The following is a 25,894-nucleotide window of genomic DNA, read 5'->3' as shown; positions in this document are numbered from 1 at the left end:
ACTCTACATGCCTGGTTCCCACCGTGAAGCATGGAGGAGAAGGTTTGATGGTGGGGGTGCTTTGCTGGTGACACTGTTGGGGATTTATTCGAAACTCAAGGCATACTGAACCAACATGGCTACCACAGCATCTTGCAGCAGCATGCTATTCCATCCGGTTTGCACTTAGTTGGACCATCATTTATTTTTCAACAGAAAAATGACCCCAAACACACCTCCAGGCTGTGTAAGGGCTATTTGACCAAGAAGGAGAGTGATGGGGTGCTACACCAGATGACATGGCCTCCACAGTCACCAGACCTGAACCCAATCGAGATGGTTTGGGGTGAGCTGGACCGCAGAGTGAAGACTGTTGGAAGACCATTTCCGGTGACTACCTCTTGAACCTCATCAAGAGAATGCCAAGAGTGTGCAAAGCAGTCATCAAAGTGGCTACTTTGAAGAACCTAGAACATTAGACATATTTTCAGTTGTTTCACACTTTTTTGTTAAGTATATCATTCCACATGTGTCAATTCATAGTTTTGATGCCTTCAGTGTGAATTTACAATTTTCATAGTCATGAAAATACAGAAAAATCTTTAAATGAGAAGGTGTGTCCAAACTTTTGCTCTGTACTGTATATATATATATATATATATATATATATATATATATATATATATATATATATATATATATGTGTGTGTGTGTATACACACACTACCATTCCGAAGTTTAGGGTCACTTAGAAATTTCCTTATTTTTGAAAGAAAAGTACAGTTTTTTTCCAATGAAGCTAACATTAAATGAGTCAGAAGTACACTCTATACATTGTTAATGTGGTAAATGACTATTCTAGCTGCAAACGTCTGGTTTGCAATGCAATATGTTCATAGGTGTATAGAAGACCATTTCCAACAACCACCACTCCAGTGTTCTTATGGTACTTTGTGCTTGCTAACTGTGTAAGAAGGCTAATGGATGGTTAGAATACCCTTATAAACCTTTGTGCAAGTATGTTAGCACAGTTGAAAATAGTTTGGCTGATTAGAGAACCTATAAACCTGACCTTCCTTTCAGCTAGTTGAGAATCTGGAGCATTACATTTGTTGGTTCAAAATGGCCAGAAAAAAAAGAACTTCCATGTGAAACTCGACAGTCTATTCTTGTTCTTAGAAATGAAGGGTATTCCATGCGAGAAATTGCCAAGAAACTGAAGATTTCCTACAATGGTGTGTACTCCTCCCTTCAGAGGAGAGCACAAACAGGCTCTAACCAGAGTAGAAAGAGAAGTTGGAGGCCCCGCAGCACAACTGAGCAACAAGACAAGTACATTAGTTTGTAGTTTGAGAAATCGACGCCTCACAGGTCCACAACTGGCAGCTAAATTAAATAGTACACGCAAAACGCCAGTGTCAACGTCTACAGTGAAGAGGTGACTCCAGGATCTTGGCCTTCAGGGCAGAGTGGCAAAGAAAAAGCCATATCTGAGACTGGCTAATTAAAGGAAAAGATTAATATGGGCAAAAGAACACAGACATTGGACAGAGGAAGATTGGAAACAAGTGTTATGGACAGACAAATCCAGGTTTGAGGTGTTTGGATCACACAGAAGAACATTTGCGAGATGCAGAACAACTGGAAAGATGCTGGAAAAGTGCCTGATGCCGTCTGTCAAGCATGGTGGAGGTAATTTGATGGTCTGGGGCTGCTTTGGTGCTGGTAAAGTGGGAGATTTGTACAAGGTAAAAGGGATTTTGAATAAGGAAGGCTATGACTCCATTTTGCAACACCATGCCATACCATGTGGACAGCGCTTGATTGGAGCCAATTTCATCCTACAACAGGACAATGACCCAAAGCACACCTCCAAATTATGCAAGAAATATTTAGGGAAGAAACAGGCAGCTGGTATTCTATCTATAATGGAGTGGCCAGCGCAGTCACCAGATCTCAACCCCATTGAGCTGTTGTGGGAGCAGCTTGACCGTATGGTACACAAAAAGTGCCCATCAAGCCAAACCAAGTTGTGGGAGGGGCTTCTGGAAGCATTGGGTGAAATTTCTCCAGATTACCGCAGCAAATTAACTGCTAGAATGCCAAAGGTCTGCAATACTGTAATTGCTGCAAAGGGAGCATTCTTTGACGAAAGCAAAGTTTGAAGGAGAAAATTATTATTTCAAATAAAAATCCTTTTTTCGAACCTTGTCAATGTCTGGACTAGATGTTAAATTCATTTGGCAACTCATTTGATTAATAAAAGTATGAGTTTTCATGGAAAACACAACATTGTCTGGGTGACCATAAACTTTGGAACCATAATTTGTGTGTGTATATATAGTGTGTGTATATATATATATATATATATATATATATATATATATATATACAGTTAGGTCCATATATATTTGGACAGAGACAACATTTTTCTAATTTTGGTTATAGACTTTACCACAATGAATTTTAAACAAAACAATTTAGATGTAGTTGAAGTTCAGACTTTCAGCTTTCATTTTAGGGTATCCACATTAAAATTGAATGAAGGGTTTAGGAGTTTCAGATCCTTAACATGTACTACCCTGTTTTTAAAGGGACCAAAAGTAATTGGAAAGAATCAATAATTTTAAATAAAATGTTCATTTCTAGTACTTGGTTGAAAACCCTTTGTTGGCAATGACTGCCTGAAGTCTTGAACTCATGGACATCACCAGACGCTGTGTTTCCTCCTTTTTGATGCTCTGCCAGGCCTTCACTGCGGTGGTCTTCAGTTGCTGTTTGTTTGTGGGCCTTTCTGTCTGAAGTTTAGTCTTAACAAGTGAAATGCATGCTCGATTTGGCTGAGATCAGGTGACTGACTTGGCCATTCAAGAATATTCCACTTCTTTGCTTTAAAAAACTCCTGGGTTGCTTTGGCTTTATGTTTTGGGTCATTGTCCATCTGTAGTATGAAACGACGACCAATCAGTTTGGCTGCATTTGGCTGGATCTGAGCACACAATGTGGCTCTGAATACCTCAGAATTCATTCGGCTGCTTCTATCCTGTGTCACATCATCAATAAACACTAGTGACCCAGTGCCACAGGCAGCCATGCATGCCCAAGCCATCACACTGCCTCCGCCATGTTTTACAGATGATGTGGTATGCTTTGGATCATGAGCTGTACCACACCTTCGCCATACTTTTCTCTTGCCATCATTCTGGTAGAGGTTGATCTTGGTTTCATCTGTCCAAAGAATGTTCTTCCAGAACTGTGCTGGCTTTTTTAGATGTTTTTTAGCAAAGTCCAGTCTAGCCTTTTTATTCTTGATGCTTATGAGTGGCTTGCACCGTGCAGTGAACCCTCTGTATTTACTTTCATGCAGTCTTCTCTTTATGGTAGATTTGGATATTGATACGCCGACCTCCTGGAGAGTGTTGTTCACTTGGTTGGCTGTTGTGAAGAGGTTTCTCTTCACCATGGAGATTATTCTGCAATCATCCACCGCCGTTGTCTTCCGTGGGCACCCAGGTCTTTTTGCATTGATGAGTTCACCAGTGCTTTCTTTCTTTCTCAGGATGTACCAAACTGTAGATTTTGCCACTCCTAATATTGTAGCAATTCCTCAGATGGGATTTTTCTGTTTTCGCAGCTTAAGGATGGCTTGTTTCACCTGCATGGAGCGCTCCTTTGACCGCATGTATACGTCACAGCAAAACCTTCCAAATGCAAGCACCACACCTCAAATCAACTCCAGGCCTTTTATCTGCTTAATTGAGAATGACATAACGAAGGGATTGCCCACACCTGTCCATGAAATAGCCTTGGAGTCAATTGTCCAATTACTTTTGGTCCCTTTAAAAACAGGGTGGCCCATGTTAAGGAACTGAAACTCCTAAACCCTTCATCCAATTTTAATGTGGATACCCTCAAATGAAAGCTGAAAGTCTGAACTTCAACTGCATCTGAATTGTTTTGTTTAAAATTCATTGTGGTAATGTCTATAACCAAAATTAGAAAAATGTTGTCTCTGTCCAAATATATATGGACCTAACTGTATATACACATCAGTGAGTGAGTCATAAGACTGTAGGACTGCGGAGTTGGATTATATTCAATGGGGGGGCTACATTACATACCATGTGGGGCTGCATTATACTCTGAGGGTCTGCATTATATTCTGTGGGGGGCTGCATTATATTCTGTGGGAGAGGCTGCATTATACCCTATGAGGGGGGCTGCATTATACCCTGTGAGGGGGCTGCATTATACCGTGTGTGGGGGCTGCATTATATCCTATGAGGGGGCTGCATTATACCCTATGAGGGGGCTGCATTATATTCTGTGTGGGGGGCTGCATTATACCATATGAGGGAGATGCATTATACCCTATATGGGGGCTGCATTATATACTGTGGGGGGTGCATTATACCCTATGAGGGGAGCTGCATTATACAGTATGAGGGGGCTGCATTATATTCTGTGAGGGGGCTGCATTATACTATATGAGGGGGCTACATTATATTCTATGGGGGCTGCATTACACCTTATAAGGGGGTTGCATTATACTCTGAGGGGGCTACATTATATTCTATGGGGGGCTGCATTATACCTTATGAGGGGGTTGCATTATACTCTGAGAGGGCTGCATTATATTCAGTGAGGGGGCTGCATTATACCCTATGAGGGTGCTACATCATATTCTATTGGGGGCTGCATTATATTCTATGAGGGGGCTACATTATATTCTAAGAGGGGCTGCATTATATTCTATGAGGGGGCTACTTTTTATTCTATGAGGGGGCTCCCCCAACCCCTGCTACATAATTAAGACGTGTACTACCTTATATTATACCCTGATATTATCGTGTTTTACCGCACAATTGGTGGTCTTGTATTTATTTCTATGTAGCTACATAGTGGGCCCCAAGGATGCTTCTCTCTGGTGGGTCCAAGGTGCTCCAGTCCAACGCTGTATGAGAGCCTCGTTCTGGCCTCATTCTGGCTCTCATAGACTTGCATTGAACGCTTGTGACATAGCTTCTGACTTCCGGCCACAAGATGCCGTCATGGGTCAGGCGTGGTGCCGAAAAACGGTGAAGATATGACCGGGGGCAGGAGACTTACATTTAAAACGCCACTCCAGTGCTGAAAATAACCCCAGCTGGAGTGGTGCTTTATGAGTGGTGCACATGACCATTGTTTCTCCATCCGAGAAAAATGGTCCAGTTATTCTAATCAGACTTTGATCAGAATTTGATCTGAGTTGGATGAGTTTTTTTCAGAGGTTGAGAGAAGAAAAGTTTTTCAACCCTCCCCACTCTGTGAGTCAGTGAAAATTTTACAGCACCGAGTCATCTGAATGCGGTCCGATGGATATCATGGACTCAGAGACTGGCATTGCCAATTTTGATCTGACACAAAATTGGACATGTGCACAACCCCACAGAACACAGCCCCACAGAATATCATGGGTACAAGAGCTACCCATGAAAACCATGGATAGCACTTGTCCGATTTAATCGGTCGTGTGCACCCCTACAGTATATGGGTTACACGTTGCAAGGATTCAGCAGGCTGAGGGGCTTGCTGAAAAAAATTGCACTGTGCTAAACAACCCCTTTAATCACTGTCTATAGCCTTCAATGGGTGTATTATACAGTTAGGTCCATATATATTTGGACAGAGACAACATTTTTCTAATTTTGGTTATAGACTTTACCACAATGAATTTTAAACAAAACAATTTAGATGTAGTTGAAGTTCAGACTTTCAGCTTTCATTTTAGGGTATCCACATTAAAATTGAATGAAGGGTTTAGGAGTTTCAGATCCTTAACATGTACTACCCTGTTTTTAAAGGGACCAAAAGTAATTGGAAAGAATCAATAATTTTAAATAAAATGTTCATTTCTAGTACTTGGTTGAAAACCCTTTGTTGGCAATGACTGCCTGAAGTCTTGAACTCATGGACATCACCAGACGCTGTGTTTCCTCCTTTTTGATGCTCTGCCAGGCCTTCACTGCGGTGGTCTTCAGTTGCTGTTTGTTTGTGGGCCTTTCTGTCTGAAGTTTAGTCTTAACAAGTGAAATGCATGCTCGATTTGGCTGAGATCAGGTGACTGACTTGGCCATTCAAGAATATTCCACTTCTTTGCTTTAAAAAACTCCTGGGTTGCTTTGGCTTTATGTTTTGGGTCATTGTCCATCTGTAGTATGAAACGACGACCAATCAGTTTGGCTGCATTTGGCTGGATCTGAGCACACAATGTGGCTCTGAATACCTCAGAATTCATTCGGCTGCTTCTATCCTGTGTCACATCATCAATAAACACTAGTGACCCAGTGCCACAGGCAGCCATGCATGCCCAAGCCATCACACTGCCTCCGCCATGTTTTACAGATGATGTGGTATGCTTTGGATCATGAGCTGTACCACACCTTCGCCATACTTTTCTCTTGCCATCATTCTGGTAGAGGTTGATCTTGGTTTCATCTGTCCAAAGAATGTTCTTCCAGAACTGTGCTGGCTTTTTTAGATGTTTTTTAGCAAAGTCCAGTCTAGCCTTTTTATTCTTGATGCTTATGAGTGGCTTGCACCGTGCAGTGAACCCTCTGTATTTACTTTCATGCAGTCTTCTCTTTATGGTAGATTTGGATATTGATACGCCGACCTCCTGGAGAGTGTTGTTCACTTGGTTGGCTGTTGTGAAGAGGTTTCTCTTCACCATGGAGATTATTCTGCAATCATCCACCGCCGTTGTCTTCCGTGGGCACCCAGGTCTTTTTGCATTGATGAGTTCACCAGTGCTTTCTTTCTTTCTCAGGATGTACCAAACTGTAGATTTTGCCACTCCTAATATTGTAGCAATTCCTCAGATGGGATTTTTCTGTTTTCGCAGCTTAAGGATGGCTTGTTTCACCTGCATGGAGCGCTCCTTTGACCGCATGTATACGTCACAGCAAAACCTTCCAAATGCAAGCACCACACCTCAAATCAACTCCAGGCCTTTTATCTGCTTAATTGAGAATGACATAACGAAGGGATTGCCCACACCTGTCCATGAAATAGCCTTGGAGTCAATTGTCCAATTACTTTTGGTCCCTTTAAAAACAGGGTGGCCCATGTTAAGGAACTGAAACTCCTAAACCCTTCATCCAATTTTAATGTGGATACCCTCAAATGAAAGCTGAAAGTCTGAACTTCAACTGCATCTGAATTGTTTTGTTTAAAATTCATTGTGGTAATGTCTATAACCAAAATTAGAAAAATGTTGTCTCTGTCCAAATATATATGGACCTAACTGTATCTGTAAAACAGGTTAAAATAGCACATGCTGCTTTTTAACAGGAAAAAAACGGGAGTGTGAATAGCTATATTGGTTTACATTAGCACCACATTCCATTCTGCAAAAAAAGATAAAATGGATGAAATCTGAATTACATATGTGTAAACGACCTGTATAAAACGGTATAAAAAGTTTTAATTTCTCAAAACCTGATTCAATATGTATATCTAGGAGAAAAAATCCTTTAATCCAGCATTAATGATATGTGCTGGAGTATCAGGCAGTATAGTGGTATAACACACCGCGCTCAGTAAAGTCAGACTGCCAAAAGGAAAAAAATGTATACCACATAATATACAGTTAACATCATACAAAAAAGAGTACACCTTAATACTTCTCTATTCAGTCTTCTGCAGTTTGGGAATTCCAGTATTTTGCAGATCTTTGCAGGAAACAAATACTAGGTTACCAGACTCCGGTAGTAGGTCACAAAATACTGGTACTATGTCACCAGAGTCTGGTATTAGGTCACCAGACTCTGGTATTAGGTCATCAGACTCCGGTACTGGGTCACAAGATATCGGTACTATGTCACCAGACTCTGGTATTAGGTCACCAGACTCCGGTACTAGGTCACCAGACTCCGGTACTGGGTCACAAAATACTGGTACTATGTCACCAGAGTCTGGTATTAGGTCACCAGACTCTGGTATTAGGTCATCAGACTCCGGTACTGGGTCACAAGATATCGGTACTATGTCACCAGACTCTGGTATTAGGTCACCAGACTCTGGTACTAGGTCACAAGATATCGGTACTATGTCACCAGACTCTGGTATTAGGTCACCAGACTCCGGTACTAGGTCACAAGATATCGGTACTATGTCACCAGACTCTGGTATTAGGTCACCAGACTCCGGTACTAGGTCACAAGATATCGGTACTATGTCACCAGACTCTGGTATTAGGTCACCAGACTCCGGTACTAGGTCACAAGATATCGGTACTATGTCACCAGACTCTGGTATTAGGTCACCAGACTCCGTTACTAGGTCACCAGACTCCGGTACTGGGTCACAAAATACTGGTACTATGTCACCAGACTCTGGTATTAGGCAGAAAATGTTAACACAAAGAGGGGCAATAAATACCTATACCAAATCTAAATATTAGTGTTTGAGAATTTAATTAGATGGACCCCAGTGAAAACAAGTAGAGTGAGTGGAGACCACTCATATAGACAGTAGAAACCAACCACCAGAGCTGAGGACCTAACTCCAAGAAACTTAAATGGCAAGAGTATACGTATTTTCACAATAGTACTTTATTTGTAATGGTAATAACATATTTATTTGTGCACATGTTGGAAAAATATAAAAACATATAATAGCAAAGGTAAAAAATCACCAATAAAATATAACAACCTGAATAGGCATAAGGTGCACCAGAAAAGGAAGGGTTAATCGCAGGACTCCTTTTACAAATCAATCAGGAATAATAAAAACGTAGTGTGTATCACAAGTGCTAAAAAATGATAAAAATTACATAAGGTGTGCAATAACACCAATTTAGGGGTTAAATTGAATGACCCATAGTGTAACCAAATCATATGGCCCAAACGCCATGCAAAAAGTGCAATGTGCAATCAAGTGACAGAGTAAACTAACTACAAAATGTGCAAAAGGCAATAGAGAAATGATTTATAAAGGAGTTCCTGTACCTTAATGGCGACACCGAATCCAAGCAATGCGCACCCCGACGCGCGTTTCAGATATAAAATCCTTCGTCGGGGGGGGGTCTGGTATTAGGCTATCAGACTCTGGTATCAGGTCACCAGACTCCGGTACTAGGTCACCAGACTCCGATACTGGGTCACAAAATACTGGTACCATGTCACCAGACTCTGGTATTAGGTTATCAGACTCTGGTGTTAGGTCACCAGACTCCGGTACTGGGTCAACAGACTCCGATACTAGGTCACAAGATACTGGTACTAGGTCATCAGTCTCTGGTACTAGGTCACCAGACTCTGGTACTTTGGCACAAGATTCTGGTACTAGGTCACCAGACTCCGGGACTTGGTAACCAGACTCTGGTACTAAGTCACAAGATACTGGTACTACGTCATCAGACTCTGGTACTAGGTCACCAGACTCTGCTACTTGGTCACAGGATTCTGGTACTATGTCACCAGACTCTGGTATTAGGTCGCCAGACTCTGGTACTGGGTCAACAAACTCCGATACTAGGTCACAAGATACTGGTACTAGGTCATCAGTCTCTGGTACTGGGTCACCAGACTCTGGTACTAGGTCACAAAATTCTGGTATTAGGTCACCAGACTCCGGGACTTGGTAAGAGTCTGGTACTAGGTCACAAGATACTGGTACTAAGTCATCAGAATCTTGTACTAGGTCACCAGTCTGCTACTTGGTCACAAGATTCTGGTACTAGGTCACACAATGAGGACATTAATTGGATTTGTTGGCTTTCTGTTCAAATAAAAAAATGTTTATTAAAGATAAAAACTAGATCCTAAACAAATCTAGTCCTTGACATCTGCCTTCAGGGATCAGTTTTCTCTTTTCTTATAATCTCTCTCTTGGTAAAACTTATAAAACACTGTTCCCCGTAGCATCGCGCCACGAGTTTTTACATGAGTCTTTTCCATTTCAAAGCTGCTCTTGACAATGCACACTTCATGTGGGTGTTACAGAAACCAAAACGCAAGGACAAAAGTAAAATAATACCTAATACGTCCTAATATCAATAGTGCCGTGGGCAAGGATGCCGGCACCATGTGGCTCAGTGGAGTATTCAGGGGCATCGCTGCCAATCTATAATTGCACATTACATATTTAGGGTTCGTAGTGGACTTTCTGCGTGTGGATTTAGCACTTTTTCGCTAGATCATCTGCAGCAAGTTAGAGATGAAGTGATGTCTGGGGTGTAATGGCTCCTCTAGGTGGACATGCTGCAGGGGCCAATGCACACACAGCCAGCGACAGGCACTGGTGCCATGACATGGGCAGAGCCCTCCTGCAGATATGGACACTTGATGCCCTGCACCTGGGTAGGAGCCTGGCCAGCCACACCCTCATATGACACCTATGTGCCACACTGACCAGGGTGACAGGTGCCACCTCCTGCAGTGTGTGTGCCCACCTGCTGACTTCTGCCTGCCACAGACCCCCTCTCTGGGCACCACCCCACCATTTGCACCTTACAGTAAGAGCCGCACGCTTTCATTCTAGCAGGAAAACGCTTGCCATTGTCTCAATTGCATTACATCATGCATAGTGCTCCTCCCACTTAACTCCTGCCTGCCCGGCGCCCTCCATGCACTGACGCCAATGACTGTAGTAAGTGGTACAGAGCACATATACACCTGACATGCAGTGTGGCCAGTGCTGCCTGGTGGGCACACATCCATGTCCAGCTGCAGGGAGGGATCTGCTGGCATTGGCCAACTTTCCTGTCTGCTGGGGTAATGCTGGAAAGGATCTGAGAAGGAGAAGACAATGCCCCTACCTGATCTCCAGCTGCTGCTCCTTCCTCCAAGAAATCAATGAGCTCAGTCTGCAGTCTCACCCAGAGGACCCCTCCTGGACCATGTCCCCATCAATCCCAGCACTGATCTGCAGCACTAGATGCTGGCCTCACAGCAGGCACCAGTGTGCAGCCAGAAGCAGCTGGGCACCTGGGCATGTCTGCCTCCCCTCTCAGCACCCAAATGGAAAGGCATCCATGGCAAAAATGGCACATTACAAATTTTGCAATGGGAAGCAGAGCTCGGGTGAAACCATTGTTTAGAGCAGAGGAGGGGAGGAGGTGTCTCTTAAAGCTCCAGCATCATCTGACAGCTGCCTGGGAATGAGAGCTGCTGCCTGGCACTGTGCTGGGGCATCGTGTGGGCAAGGTACCAGGTGTCATGGATGTGTGGCTCTGTGATGGCTGGCAGACGGGAACAAACATATGACATGCAATTATCAGTGGGTTATTAGCTCAAGAGAAACACTGGCCAGCAGCCTTCCTCCAATATGGGTCACTACCCAGCTTTCCCAGACCCCTGATTCCTGAGAGTATGGGATGAATTATTGGAGAACTAGGCAGAATTGCCATTCAGAGGCCAGGAGAAGTTGGGAGGCCAATTACGTGGTTATCATCTGTTCTTTTCCAGGCAATAGAAAGATAAGCAGTTGATTATATATATGCAGATATATATAGATATATAAATATAAATATAGATATATATATATATATATAATGTAGTAATAATATTAAAACCATTCATAATCATACTATTAGACTCAGACGCCATTAATACTCAGTGTTAGAAAGCATTTTCCTGTAAGTAAAACATTATTATTAAATGTAAATATTGTAATTTTCGCAATCTTTTAAAGAAGTATTATAAAATACTATGTAAATTGAATTATTTTGATTTCATTATGTTTTTACTTGCAGGAAAATGCTTTTTGACATTGAATATTAATGGCTTATTATTATTAATGAATAGAATAGGATTATTGCCAAGCACATAAATCCTAATTGACAGAAATATGACTGGGGATATGGATGATGTGAAGGGTCCGCGAGAAGTTCTTCCACCATCATTCTGCTCCCTGGCTTGACTCAATGGTTTCAACCAGTCCCTAAATAAATGCTGAGGTAATCCCACCCCCTCTTGCGTGCAGATATCCCCAGTTGCCTTGAGATGTTTGTGGCTGTTTGATGTGAGCATTTGCTTCACACAAGGGTTAACCTTGTCTTACTCTGGGGAGTCAACGCAATATCCTTCACAAGGTATCAGTCATTTCACTCAGCCTGACTCCATGAGATGCCAAGTGCATGGCCGATGCTCCATTCATGGTGAATGTCCTTCAGGGCTTCATCCTGCAGGCATTCGGGGCCAATAATACGGACGGAGGGTAGTCAGTAATGCCCAGAAACGCTGGCACTGCTCATCTCTTCCCCTAAGAGAAGGTCTGTGCTTAGAAGGAGCCTTTCGTAATAGGATTATTCCCCTAGAGGAATACTGAGAAAGCCTGGTGTGAGTTTGACATTTGGAACATAGTTGGGTTATTAGGATCATTAATCCCAGCACACGGAGAACCGTCATTAGGTCAGGTCCCTCTACATTAAGCTCTATGTCCGCCTTCACAATCTGATTGTTTTTATTACCTCAATTCATCTAAAATTGTAAGTTTCTATAGGTCTTACTTTAAAAAATCCTACTGTTCTGTTCAGTGAATTCTTCTGGCGTGCCAAAAATCGTCTGAGTGTCCTCAGTGTCTTTCATCAGTGTTTGGTCATTGTCAGTTTGTGCCATCAGTGTGTGGTCAGTGATTTACACATATATGGAAAAATCAATACATGACAAACCTTCTCCCATCCATTACAGTGTTAATGATAGGCTGCCTGTGATTTGCAGGGACTCATATACTTGTATGGGCGATTTTGATCCCTGACTTCAATCAAAAACAGATATGTATCTATGATTTTTTTAACAGACACATGCTCTACAAAAACACTTAAACATGTGATCAGCTCCGTACATTATAATGGGTACATGTTCTATTCATGGAAAATGGTGATTGAACACATTCTTCAAAAATAGACGTCTGATTGAGGGCATAGAGCCTGCTCGCCCTGCTCTGAAGATGGTCAGATACCTGGAACCCATCAACCTCGGCGCTGGCTTCTGATATGCTGCAGAGGGAAAATTGCCTTTGCTAGCAGCATGGGAGGGCACACAGTTCAGACCGGTGCCCACCCCATGCCATTGGTGAGATCTGTCAACCCCTAAATGGGTTTGTCCACTACTAGGACAACCCCTTCTTGAACTAAAGGTTTGGTCCAATAAAATAAAAAAACCTATACTCACCTCCAGTGTTGGACAGGGTGCTAAGGGCCCACCAGTAAAATTGACTTTGGGGGGCCCACTTTTCACCTGCATACAGATATTACATTACCCTCATTCACAAATTTACCTATACCTCTGAAGGTGAGCTAAGCCCACCAGCATCAGGGGCTTATCTACAGCATTCTGTAATGCTATAATGTATCCTGAAAGATGAGAAAAAGAGGTTAGATTATACTCACCCAGGGGCGGTCCCGGTCCGGTTCTGGTACGATGGGCGTCGCGGTCCGGTCCGGGGCCTCCCATCTTCTTACGATGACGTCCTCTTCTTGCATTCACGCTGCGGCTCCTGCGCAGGCGTACTTTGTCTGCCCTATTGAGGGCAGAGCAAAGTACTGCAGTGCGCAGGCGCTGGGCCTCTCTGACCTTTCCCGGCACCTGCGCACTGCAGTACTTTCCTCTGCCCTCAACAGGGCAGACAAAGTACGCCTGCGCAGGAGCCGCAGCGTGAATGCAAGAAGAGGACGTCATCGTAAGAAGATGGGAGGCCCCGGACCGGACCGCAATTCCCATCGGACCAGAACCGGACCGGGAACGCCCCTGGGTGAGTATAATCTAACCTCTTTTTCTCATCTTTCAGGATACATCGGGGGCTTATCTACAGCATTACAGAATGCTGAAGATAAGCCCCTGATGCTGGTGGGCTTAGCTCACCTTCGATTTTGAGGGTGACAGGTTCCCTTTAAAGAATGATGAGATGCTGCTTTTTTTGTACAGAGTGAATCACATGAATTATGCCATATACTGCCCATACAGTGCGGTTGGGGGCCCAGATCTGCACAGGGGCCCACTGGGGGATTCCCCTGTTCCCCATGGGCCAGTCCGAGCCTGCTCACCTCCCACACTGTCACTATTCTAGCGGTGTCAGCACCCGCTGTCCCGTGACACGTGGTAACCGGCGCCCAGTCAGCTGATTGGGTGTCGGGCACCACGTGTCACAACAACCAAACAAGAGCGCCAGAACTGCGAGTGCTGACACCACTGGAATGGCGCCACCACGGCAGGTGAGTATCATTTTTTCTAAAGCAATCTGTTGATAAAAGGAATTGTTCACTACTTGGACAACTCAATCAGCATGTTTGCTCTGTGTAAAATAACAACACCTATACTCCCTTCCAGTGCCAGTGCCATTCCGATGCTGTCGGCACTCACTCTCTCGCCTTTGGACACATCAAACTTTAACCCCTTCATGACGAAGCTTTTTTCTTTTTTCCGTTTTCATTTTTTGCTCCCCTTCTTCCCAGAACCATAAATGTTTTATTTTTCCATCAATATGGCCATGTGAGGGCTTTTTTTTTGCGGGATAAGTTGTACTTTTGAATGACACCATCATAGATTTTAACATATCGTGTACTGGAAAACGGGAAAAAAATTCAAAATGCAATGAAATTGCAAACAAAGTGCAATCCCACACTTGTTTTTTGTTTGGCTTTTTTTTACTGTGTTCACTAAATGCTAAAACTGACCTGCCATTATGATTTTCCAGGTCATTACGAGTTCATGGACACCTAACATGTCTAGGTCCTTTTTTATCTAAAGTCAGAAAAATCACTGCACTCGTATGATTTTCAGATGCATAAATTGAAGAGTTTATTTGAATTGAAGAAAATAAGATACTAGGCGAATTTCGTGGCCTTGTTCACAAAACCGCCTGTTGAATTTCTCTTGCATATAAAGAAGGATCCTTTAAATTGTGTTGAGTTATATACAATGGTATGGCGATATACCTAGCTGGAACGCTAAATAACGTATGTCCATGCAAAAGAGCCGTATCTGCGGCTGGAACAGATCCTGTCCTGTAGATACAGTGGGCAAAGTTATAAATCAGGTACTGGTCGTCCCGTGTGTTCTGATATGTCCTCAAGATTACATAGAGATATGGTGCTGTGCTGAGTAGGTAAGCAAGCGACCCAATGGGTACATACAGGAGACCCTCCCTGGGGATATGGTATGCTGCCAGTGGATAAAGCAATGTCGTCCGTTTCAGTGGTGCAGGCAGGGCGTACGCGTTGGTGGCGTGGTGGGGGAGGCCGACACAGTCCTGTGTCTAGGCGATGGAACCGCGGTAAAAGGTAAAGAGACTGCAACCTTGTGTCCTCTCATTCTTTCCTGTTGTAATAATTATAGGGGATAACTCAGGAGACTCTTTGCATGGAGCAAGACAACTACAGGACACAGTTTTATAAGTGGTAAAGTCTATATTATCACACGGTGATTCAAACAGGTGCAGAGAGAAACTCAAGTCCACAACACTTGGTGTAAATATTAAACGCAGCTTAGCAGTCTATAGGAAACTTCAGAGGAAAATGCAATCAAGCAGAAAGTCTATGAAGCACAGTAGTTCTTGAGGATACTTGACACGAATAAATCCTTGTCTTAGTCCAAACACAGATAGATAAGCTTATAAGGCAGTTCAAATCATATATTAGCTCAACCAGGGAGGCCTGGTTAATAGTGTCAGGTTTTTGCAGAGCAGCAAAGCTTACATGTCCAGCAAATGCAGATGGAAGTAAACACGAGCAGCAGATGAAGGAGGATTACTGGAATCTGGTGTATGTAGCAGGAACTCAGAGCAGAGTAGCAGGATCACCACACAGGTTCACAGGAGCAGGTATATAGCCAGGGAGTAACCAGAGGTCAGGAGCTGGATTCAAGGCAGAATACTCTAGCACAGACTGAAGGCTGGGGTGGAGTTTTATAGCAGGAAGACACAGTGCACATGAGACCAAAGATGCCTTCTTGGAAAAGGGCAGTAATGCACAAAAGGTAAAAAATGTTCAGAGTCCTGACATTACTCCCTCCTTAGAAGCGGCCTCAGGACGATCCTGGACCTGGTTTCTCAAGGAATCTCTGATGAAAGCGAGAAATCTTCTGTTAGGCATTTATGTTTTCCACAGGTTCCCAAGAGTCTTCCTCAGGGGGATATCCCTGCCATCTTATCAGATATTGGAGCTGATTCCTGCGAACCCTGGAATCAATAATTTCCTCCACCACAAATTGTTCTTGCCCATCAATCACCACAGGCTGCGGAGGTGGCACAACACGTCCCTGGAAGGTATTAGGAGATACAGGCTTTAGTAAAGATACATGAAAAACTGGGTGTACCTTCATAGTCCTAGGCAGCTTCAGCCGGCAGGCCACAGAGCTCACAATACCATTGATCTTGAAAGGGCCAATTAATTTCTGTCCAAGTTTTTGTGAAGGAACGTTTAACTTCAGATTCTTAGTTGCTAACCACACGGAATCTCCTACCTTGAACATGGGTGCAGGTTTACGGAATCTATCATCCGATCTCTTAGACCTAGGTAAAATACACGGATGATAACCCAGATTGGCAAAGAAAGGTGTAAATTTAGTGGAGGCGCTCTGAGAATTATTATATGAAAATTCGGCTAATGGCAGCAACTCCAACCAATCATCCTGGAGATGGCTGACCATTTGTCTGGGGATGGTAAGCGGAAGAGAGACAGACATTAATTTTGAATGCAGAGCAAAACTTCTTCCAGAATCTTGAAGCGAACTGTACTTCATGGTCAGAGATGATCTCATCCGGAACCCCATGCAACCGAAAGACATTCTGTATAACCAAGTTCACTGTATCTTTAGCTGAGGGGAGGCCGGTGCATGGAACAAAATGAGCAGCTTTAGTCAGGCGATCAGCTACCACCATGATTGTATTCATGCCCCCCGAGGTAGGCAGCTCCACAATAAAGTCCATTGATATAGACCCCCAAGGGCAGGACGGAACAGGTAATGGTTGTAGAAGACCCGTAGGTGCCAAATGAGGAGTCTTGTAACGGGCACATACCTCGCAAGAGAGAACATAGTCCTTGGTATCCTTCAGGCAAGTTGGCCACCAGAAGAATCGGCTCAGGAACTCTTGTGTCTTCTGTACCCCCCTGTGACCAGCCAACTTGGAGTCATGTACCAACTTGAGGATCTGCAGACGGACGACCTCAGGGACGTAGTTACGTCGATCTCTGAACCACATGCCACCCTTAAAGACAAGATTAATATCCACAGGTGGGTTGGCCAGAAATACATCACCGTCATAGGCCTCCCTGCACTCCTTCCACAAGTCCTGATCGTGAATAACTCCAATGAAATTGGCATCAGATAGAATGGTCTTGGACGGGGCTCCAGGTACGGAATCCGCAGCATGGATTCGGGATAAAGCATCAGCCTTCCCATTACGAGAACCTGGACGGTACGAGATAACAAAGTTAAATTGATTTAAAAATAAGTTCCAACGAGCCTGATGAGGAGAAAGACATCTAGCGGATCTAAGGAACTCTAAATTGCGATGGTCAGTTAGCAGTATGATCTGTTGTGCAGCTCCTTGCAGATGATGCCTCCATTCTTTGAAAGCCGCAATAATAGCCAGCAATTCCTTGTCTCCCACATTGTAATTCTTCTCTGCTGAGGTTAGTCTACGGGAAAAGAAAGCACAAGGATGTAGCAGACCCTTCTCTCCAGTTCTTTGGGAGAGAATAGCCCCCAAAGCATTATCAGAAGCGTCCACCTCCACAATGAATGAAAGTGTTGGATCTGGGTGTATCAACAGCGGTGCTGATGTGAAACAGATATTAAGCCGATCAAAAGCTTCTTGAGCCTGTAATGACCACTTAAAGGGCTTTTCCTTCTTTGTCAAGGAAGTAATGGGACGGACAATATCAGAAAAATTTTGAATGAAGCGTCTGTAGAAATTTGCAAAACCAATAAAACGTTGGACCTCCTTAACGTTCTTGGGTACCGGCCAGTCAAGGTTAGCCTGAATCTTACCAGATTCCATGTTCAGCCCCTGGGGAGAGATGATATAACCTAAGAACTGTATCTCAGAACGATGGAACTCGCATTTCTACAGCTTGATATACAGATGGTTCTCTTTCAGACGTCTTAAAACAGCTTTGACATGTTCTTCATGTTCCTGTAGAGAGTCAGAAAAGATTAGAATATCGTCCAAATAGATCACCACAAACTGGTCCAACAAATCTCTGAAAATGTCATTAGCAAGGTGTTGAAACATTGCAGGGGCATTACAAAGCCCGAAGGGCATCACGAGATATTCAAAGTGTCCATACCGGCATCGGACTGCTGTCTTCCACTCATCCCCTGGACGAATACGCACCAAATTATAAGCCCCACGAAGATCCAGTTTAGAGAACACCTTAGCATGGCGGACTCTTTCCAGTAATTCGGGAATCAGAGGCAAAGGGTGACGGTTTCGTTCGGTTACCTTATTGAGTTCCCGATAGTCAACACAGGGTCTCAGGGTCCCATCCTTCTTTTTTACAAAAAATATAGGTGCCCCTGCTGGTGAGGAAGAAGGATGTATGAAGCCTTTGGCCAGATTTTCATCAATATACTCCTTTAAGGCTTGAAGCTCAGGTGCCGCCAAAGGGTATACGTTACCAAAAGGAATAGCTGCCCCAGAAAGCAGCTCAATGGGACAGTCATAATGCCTGTGTGGAGGAAGCTGATCTGCATTCTTCTTGTCACAGATGTCAGAGAACTCTTTATATGCTGGAGGTAAAGAAAATACCTGTACATGTGGTTCCGTAGCCGTGGACTCAGGGACAGCTTCTGTTAACGCTGAGTTGCTCCTTGTTGGAAAGATAATCTCCTTGGTCTCCCAGTTGATAATTGGGTTCTGAGAACGCAACCAAGGAATGCCTAAAATCACAGGAAAATGATAAGAAATTAGCAAGAAAGAAAGTTGCTCCTGATGCTTAGGCTCCAACAAAATTTCAGGGGGTACGGTCTCCTGATCCACAGGCCCAGAGATTAGAGGTGACCCATCCACTGTTTCCATGGTAATTGGAGAGGCTCTTTGCTGAATTTCAATACCATGTTCCTTGGCAAATGCGATATCCATAAAATTGCCACCTGCACCAGAGTCAATCATAGCTGCACTGGAAATCCACTGTCCTGAACACAGGATCTTAATAGGGAGAGAACAGTGAGAGTTCTTCTCCTTCAGCTCCTTGGGGGGTGAAGTCATAGAAAGTGAATGGAATGCAGCGTTTAAAGGCAGGCTACATTCAGAGATGTCAGATTCATCATCACTGTTGTCATACTCCCCTACTGCTGCTAGCAACTTGTTAGGCCGTCTAGGACACTTAGGACAATTGATCAAGAAGTGGTCAGACTGGCCGCAGTAGAAACATAGACTTTCACGAATGCGATGCTTCCGGCGCTCATTGATCTCGCGCCTCTGAACGGAATCAATTTGCATTGGCACCTCCTCCACCTCCTGAGAGGTTTTACCTGCAGGCTCTTTGGAAGGAAGGGAAAAGTTAGAAATACGGTTATATGCAGCAAATTTCTCCTGCCTACGCTCAGTAAGGTGAATGTCTATGCGCACACAATGCTGTATAAATGTCTCTAGCTCTTGTGGTGACTCAGAGCGAGCTAGTTCATCTTTTATAACACTAGACAGACCCTTTTTAAAAATAGGCAATTGTGCATAACTGTCCCAATTGGTATCTACCGCTAATCTACTGAATTCAGTGGCATACTCAATAACAGAACGTTTAGCCTGGCGTAAAAACAACATAGCAGATTCAGCGGTTGCACGGCGATTAGGGTCATAAAACATTAATGCCATAGCGGCCAAGACATAATCCAAGTTATTTAACCGTGGGACACGAGAGTCAATCATCGGATTCGCCCAGGCAAGCGCTCGTTAGGTCAGTAGCATTATTACACACAATAATTTGGATCTATCAGTAGGAAAATGGTCAGCATGCACATCAAAATATAGCATACATTGATTCACAAAGCCACGAAATTTGTCGCGATCACCATTAAATCTGAATTTGGGCAACTTAGGTGGGCTAGCTGGTGGCGGTTGCCCAGAGGATAAAGTCACTTGTGCAGCTATTTGCGTGCTTATGTCCTGAAAAGCCTGTCCATGCTGGGACTCTATGCCAGCAAGTTTGTTTTCCTGGGCTGCCATGCGGTTGCTTAAGTCCTGCAAAGATTGTCCAAACACTTGTTGATTGTGTTCAAAGCTTCCAAACTTCTTTTGCAGACCTTCCACATCTTTCTGCAGTGATCTAATTATGGAAAACACCTGCTCTTATCTGCTTTCTGTAGTCATTGTTCCAGCAGTCTCCTTTTTTTTTTAGGCTAGAGTATCCTGTAGTAATTATAGGGGATAACTCAGGAGACTCTTTGCATGGAACAAGACAACTACAGGACACAGTTTTATAAGTGGTAAAGTCTATATTATCACATGGTGATTCAAACAGGTGCAGAGAGAAACTCAAGTCCACAACACTTGGTGTAAATATTAAACGCAGCTTAGCAGTCTATAGGAAACTTCAGAGGAAAATGCAATCAAGCAGAACGTCTATGAAGCACAGTTATTCTATAGGATACTTGACACAAATAAATCCTTATCTTAGTCCAAACACAGATAGATAAGCTTATAAGGCAGTTCAAATCATATCTTAGCTCAACCAGGGAGGCCTGGTTAATAGTCTCAGGTTTTTGCAGAGAATCAGGATGGAAGTAAACACGAGCAGCAGATGAAGGAGGATTACTGGAAACTGGTGTATGCAGCAGGAACTCAGAGCAGAGTAGCAGGATCACCACACAGGTTCACAGGAGCAGGTTTATAGCCAGGGAGTAATCAGAGGTCAGGAGCTGGATTTAAGGCAGAATACTCTAGCACAGACTGAAGGCTGGGGTGGAGTTTTATAGCAGGAAGACACAGTGCACATGAGACCAAAGACGCCATCTTGGAAAAGGGCAGTAATGCACAAAAGGTAAAAAATGTTCAGAGTCCTGACACCTGCACGTCACCATCTACCATCTTTACCTACTACACTGGGAGCCCTGGGGACTAAGCTTCACCTGTGGGAAGCCATACCATCCCTGCTGCAATAAGATCATCCCCAGTGGACCCCTTTAAGCAGCGTCGGTCATCCCTGACTGAATGTCACAGGTGGCGTCACGAACATTCTTTATTCACAACAACCCCTTTAAAGACCTTCTCTTTAACTTGAATGCCCAGGGCCACAGACCGGGTCACCACCACCGTGACTACCCCTTTAATGACCACCGGTCCTGGCCTGAGTACCCCAGGGTCCTAGCGGACGCTCCATGGTAAGTCAGATGCTCGAATGCTGATCCAAACATTTTCTTTGGAGTTACTGGAAAAAGCTGAGCGCAACGCTCAGTAGCCACATAGGGAATAGAGTAGCAGTCAATCATACACATTGTTAATCCATTCTATAAAGGAGAGGCCGGAGTCCTAGGCTTGCACAGTGGGCAGAGGCCGGCATCACGAGCATTTGGAGGGGGTGGGGCAGGTTAATGGGAGGTTTTAGTGAGGGGGCATTTTTAAAGGGGGTTTGGGGAGTCACAGAGCAAGTCACCCTTGTCGCATTAGAATGTCACACATGGACCAGATGCTAGAATCCCTGAGGACGGCCGCCAGCGGTCATTCTTCTAGCTGGCTTGATGAGCAGGTGGGGAGGATCATCAGTGGTGGAAAGAGGGTGGCCGCGACACAATCTCTGCCAGAACGGCACCCTAATAGGTCTTGGACACCAATGTGGTTGTCTCCTGACCAGGCTCCATGGGCTGGGTGTCAGTGCAGGAGCCCCTCAAGGGACCCTCCAGTCCGAGAGCCACGCCCCAGCCTCTCTGCCAGGTCTTGGGCCTGGAGGAATCCAGGTTCATGGCCTAGCTCCGCGGTGGTTAGCAGGCCTCCACTGTTGATGGGGGAGGGGCTTGCTACTGCTGAGACAACAGGAAACACGTCATTAACAGTGGGCCATAGCGGCGATGTGCCTATTGGGCTTCCTGCTTCTGCCACCAATGACTACCTGCTCCAGAACCTGGTCTTGGCGGTATCGGACGGTGGGCTGATTGCCAGAGGCTCCCTCTCCTGGTATCTCAGCCGGTTGGTTCACCCTCTACATCAGCGTAATTTCCCTTGGGCGTTCTGCATTTTTCATGATCTCAGGGTTATAGCACCCCTCCCATATCTCCTCCTGCTGAGGATCCATCTGTCAGGAGCTCGGGAACCGATGCACATAGCAGCCGTCTGGATGCTGGATTTCTGGCAGGTGAGATCACAGCTCACTAGCAGCCTGGTGAGTATTATTCTTTGTCTTGTCTATTTCCCCCTACTCTTATGTCGCAGGGTGTATTCGGTGTGTTAGGCGCACTGTCGGGTACAGGTTTCTCCTTTTCCCCCCTTTCATTTTGTCTCAGGGTGTAGTTCTTGGTCATGATGCGTCACAGGGTGGATTTAATAATCAAGTATGTTGCAGAGTGTAGTCGGTAGTTAAAATGTGAGCGGTAATTTGACAGGGGACGGGGTAACAGAAATGTTAGCTAATGTCAAGGAGCTTTTATAGTGGCTGGAATGTGGGGGATGACCCACGGCACAATTGTTGGTATGGGTCACGTCGGGTGGACACGGTCAGTGATGTTAACCCCTTCACGACCAGAGGTATTTCCGTTTTTGCGTTTTCGTTTTTTTGCTCCCCTTCTTCCCAGAGCCATACCTTTTTTATTTTTCTCTCAATATGGCCATGTGAGGGCTTGTTTTTTACAGGACAAGTTGTACTTTTAAAAAACACCATTGGTGTTAACATGTCATGTACTGGAAAACGTTTAAAAAAAATTTGCGGTGAAATTGCAAAAAAGTACAATTCCAATGTTTGGTTTTTTTTACCATGTTCACTAAATGCTACAACTGATCTGCCATTATGATTCTTTTTTTATTTAAGTGGTAAAAAAAATCCAAAGTTTGGTACAAAAAAAAGTTTCACCATTGTCCCAGACCTGTAGCGTCTCCTTTTTTCGTGACCTGGGGCTGAGTGAGGGCTTATTTTTTGTGCGCTGAGTTGAGGTTTTTATTGATACCATTTTGCTTCAGACCTCTAGTTGTCATGCCTACCAATCGTGGACCATGTGATGGGGTCACCGATGGGCGGGATTTACGACATGCTTCCCGTAAGCGTGAGTTAAATGCCGCTGTCAGAATTTGACAGCAGCATTAAACTAGTTAACAGCTGGGGGGTGGATCACGATTTCACCCACGGCTGTTGCGGGCACATGTCAGCTGTATATATCAACTGACATGTACCTGGAATGGTGCAGGCTCAGCTCTGGTGCTCGCACCAAACGGGGAGTCTGACATCGGCGTACTATTAAGCCCGATGTCAGAAAGGGGTTAATAGTAGTTTGGATGGGGTGGCACAGGCTGCGGCCCAGGTGTCAGTATCAGTTCAGACAGCAAGTAATAAAGGTGATAAGATTAATTTGGATGATAAAGCACGGGGTAAAGTTTACGTTTGCTTCGAAGGCTGTTAGGCGCCCACCTTATAAACAGGTGAGGGAAAAGATTAGGAAAGATGAGTACGTCTACATTTTTTCCCTTTTGACTCTTGATAAATTTAATTTGGACAAAAGTGAAAAAGGTTGATAGTAAAAAAGGGGATGAGTAAAAGCACAGATGGTGCTTGATTCCTCAAACCTTTACTAATTGGTTGCAATCATTTGCGATTTTGGTGACTGTCATAGGTGAGAAAACGCCTGAGAATTGTTCCCCTCTTTTTTATTATTTTGTTTCCATTTGTGAAGCATATAGGATTCATGGCGGTCAGGCATGACTGAGGTATGACAAACAATTTTGTCAGCGAAAGGCTGTCAGGCCGACCATTAGGTGGGATTAAAAAGATACTGGGATTCGGTTAAGAGTGATATCCCCATCTAGGTACGGGCATCCTTTTCAAAGCGGAGCTGGTTCGGCTGGTCAATCAGGGAGCCAGGAAATGGGTAGCCAATCTGGAGGGTCAGAAGGGCAGAAGATGGGTTTGTGTTGGCAATTTAATGATGGCCAATGTAAATTTGGATCCAAGTGAAAGTTTAAGCATCTCTACTCCTATTATAGCAGGTCTTCGCATGGGGCCGGATGATGTTTTAAGAAGGTCAAGGGAAAGGCCCCTGCAAGTAATTCCTAAGGGAGCAACACCGATGAAGTTAACCGTTATGCTTCCCTATCTAAGTAGGTTCCCCGATTGGGAGAAGGCTGATTTATTGATGTCAGGTTTTGATGTTGGTTTTCAGTTTCTGCGCCTTCATTTGAGATTCCCAGTCATTTATATAATTTGCGGTCTGCTTATCAGCATTCTGCAGTGGTGTCATAAAAACTGGAAAGGAGGTAGCACTTAGCCAGATAGCGGGGCCTTTTGATAATTTGGCAATTCCTGATTTGATAGTTTCCCTTCTAGGGATTGTACCTAAAAAGATGTCAAATAAGTTTCAGTTAATTTAGCATCTTTCTTACTCCTGAGCTATGTCGGTATCCCACCTGAGCTTTGTTTGGAAGTTTATGCATCTTCTGATGAGGCGGCTAAATGGGTGAGGAAATTTGGTAAAGGTGCGTTGATGCAAAAACAGACATCAAATCTGCCTTTAGGTGTCACGGGTGTGTCAGAGGCTGCATCTGGCTGCAGAAGCTTTCTTCAGTTGACTTTGCAGATGCCTTGCTAATCCTTTTAACTCTTGGACCCAGTGGCAACCTCCCCCCAGCTCTAATTGACACACCTGGACTGGGTGTTTATAGAATTCCTGCCTGCTTCTGGGAGTCGATGGGGATATTTACATTTTCCCCTGTTGAGTCTAGGAGCTATAGCAATCAGCTATCTTCCTCTTTGGTGTTTGGACGATGTCTGTTACATCTGTGAGTCTACTCTAGATAAGTGTTCCCCTTGTTTGTCTATCCCATCTGTCTTTAGTGGGGATCGGCTAGTGGGCACCCTGTCCTTTCCTAAGCAGGGCTTATAGCCAGGGTCATGCAGGGATTAGGTTCCTGCTTGGCGATAAGTGCAGAACCTATGTAGGGATGTTTAGGGCAGACAGGGTGACTTTAAATCTGCCTAGGGGTCTCTACTCCCCCCTTTCCTAGTGTTGGGCTCCCTTCTCCTCTTTCCTTCGTGTTGCACTTCGTCTTCCCACATTGTGTGTGACATTAGGTTGTTATCAGTTTATCTTGACGGTGTTCGATTACTTGGTTGTTTTTGAAACAGGGCTTACTTTGTTGACCCATGAGTTGTTCACTTTCTTGTTCTTTTGTTTCAGGTGTTTCGTACTTTTTGTAGTGGGTGGTCCATGATGTTTCAGGCAGGGCATTCAACATTAATTATTTGGATGATTTTATGGTTTAAATTTTTTTGATGTGTTGGTCCTAAGGATTCTTCATTGTGTGGGTCCATGCTGCATACTATGGAATGGCTTGCTAAGCTTTTTGGAGTTCCTTTGGCCCTAGGTAAGATGGAGGTGCCAGATACATGTGTTTGCTTTTGGGCTTATTCATTGATTCTGAAGTGGCTAGGGTCATGTGTCTAAATAAGATCACCTTGAGAGAGATCCAATCTCTTTTGGGTAAGCTTAACTTTGTATGTAGAGTGATGCCCATGGGGAGGGTTTTTTCCCTTATGTTTGCTAGTTTTTCATTGGCTGTAAACCATAATCATCAACATTAACAGAAATAAACACTTGAAATAGATCACTCTGTTTGTAATGACTCTATATAGTATATGAGTTTCACTTTTTGTATTGAAGAACTGAAATAAATTAACTTTTTGATGATATTCTAGTTTTGTGAGAAGCACATGTATGTGTACCTGGGGCACATGCATACGATATTCATTTTCTTTTCTTGTAGGCATAATAGTTGTTGGCATAATGGTTAATGG

At 44.0% G+C, this 25,894-nt stretch overlaps 1 protein-coding gene across 7 annotated transcripts in view; it reads right to left on the bottom strand.

Annotated features, from left to right (window-relative positions):
• PPFIA2 (PPFI scaffold protein A2) overlaps window positions 1–11,053 on the bottom strand; it is a 580,573-nt gene extending 569,520 nt beyond the window's left edge. For 3 of the 7 annotated variants that reach the window (XM_077265481.1, XM_077265479.1, XM_077265480.1), the window contains exon 1: window positions 10,781–11,053. The gene's annotated coding sequence lies outside the window, so the exon portion shown is untranslated. The remainder of the gene's footprint in view (window positions 1–10,780) is intronic. The other 4 variants (XM_077265478.1, XM_077265477.1, XM_077265476.1 and 1 more) reach the window with 2 other exon arrangements.
• Between the last annotated feature and the right edge of the window lie 14,841 nt (window positions 11,054–25,894).

Source organism: Ranitomeya variabilis, chromosome 5, assembly GCF_051348905.1.
Source record: "Ranitomeya variabilis isolate aRanVar5 chromosome 5, aRanVar5.hap1, whole genome shotgun sequence".
Taxonomy (NCBI): domain Eukaryota; kingdom Metazoa; phylum Chordata; class Amphibia; order Anura; family Dendrobatidae; genus Ranitomeya; species Ranitomeya variabilis.
This window is presented reverse-complemented; position numbering and strand designations above follow the sequence as displayed.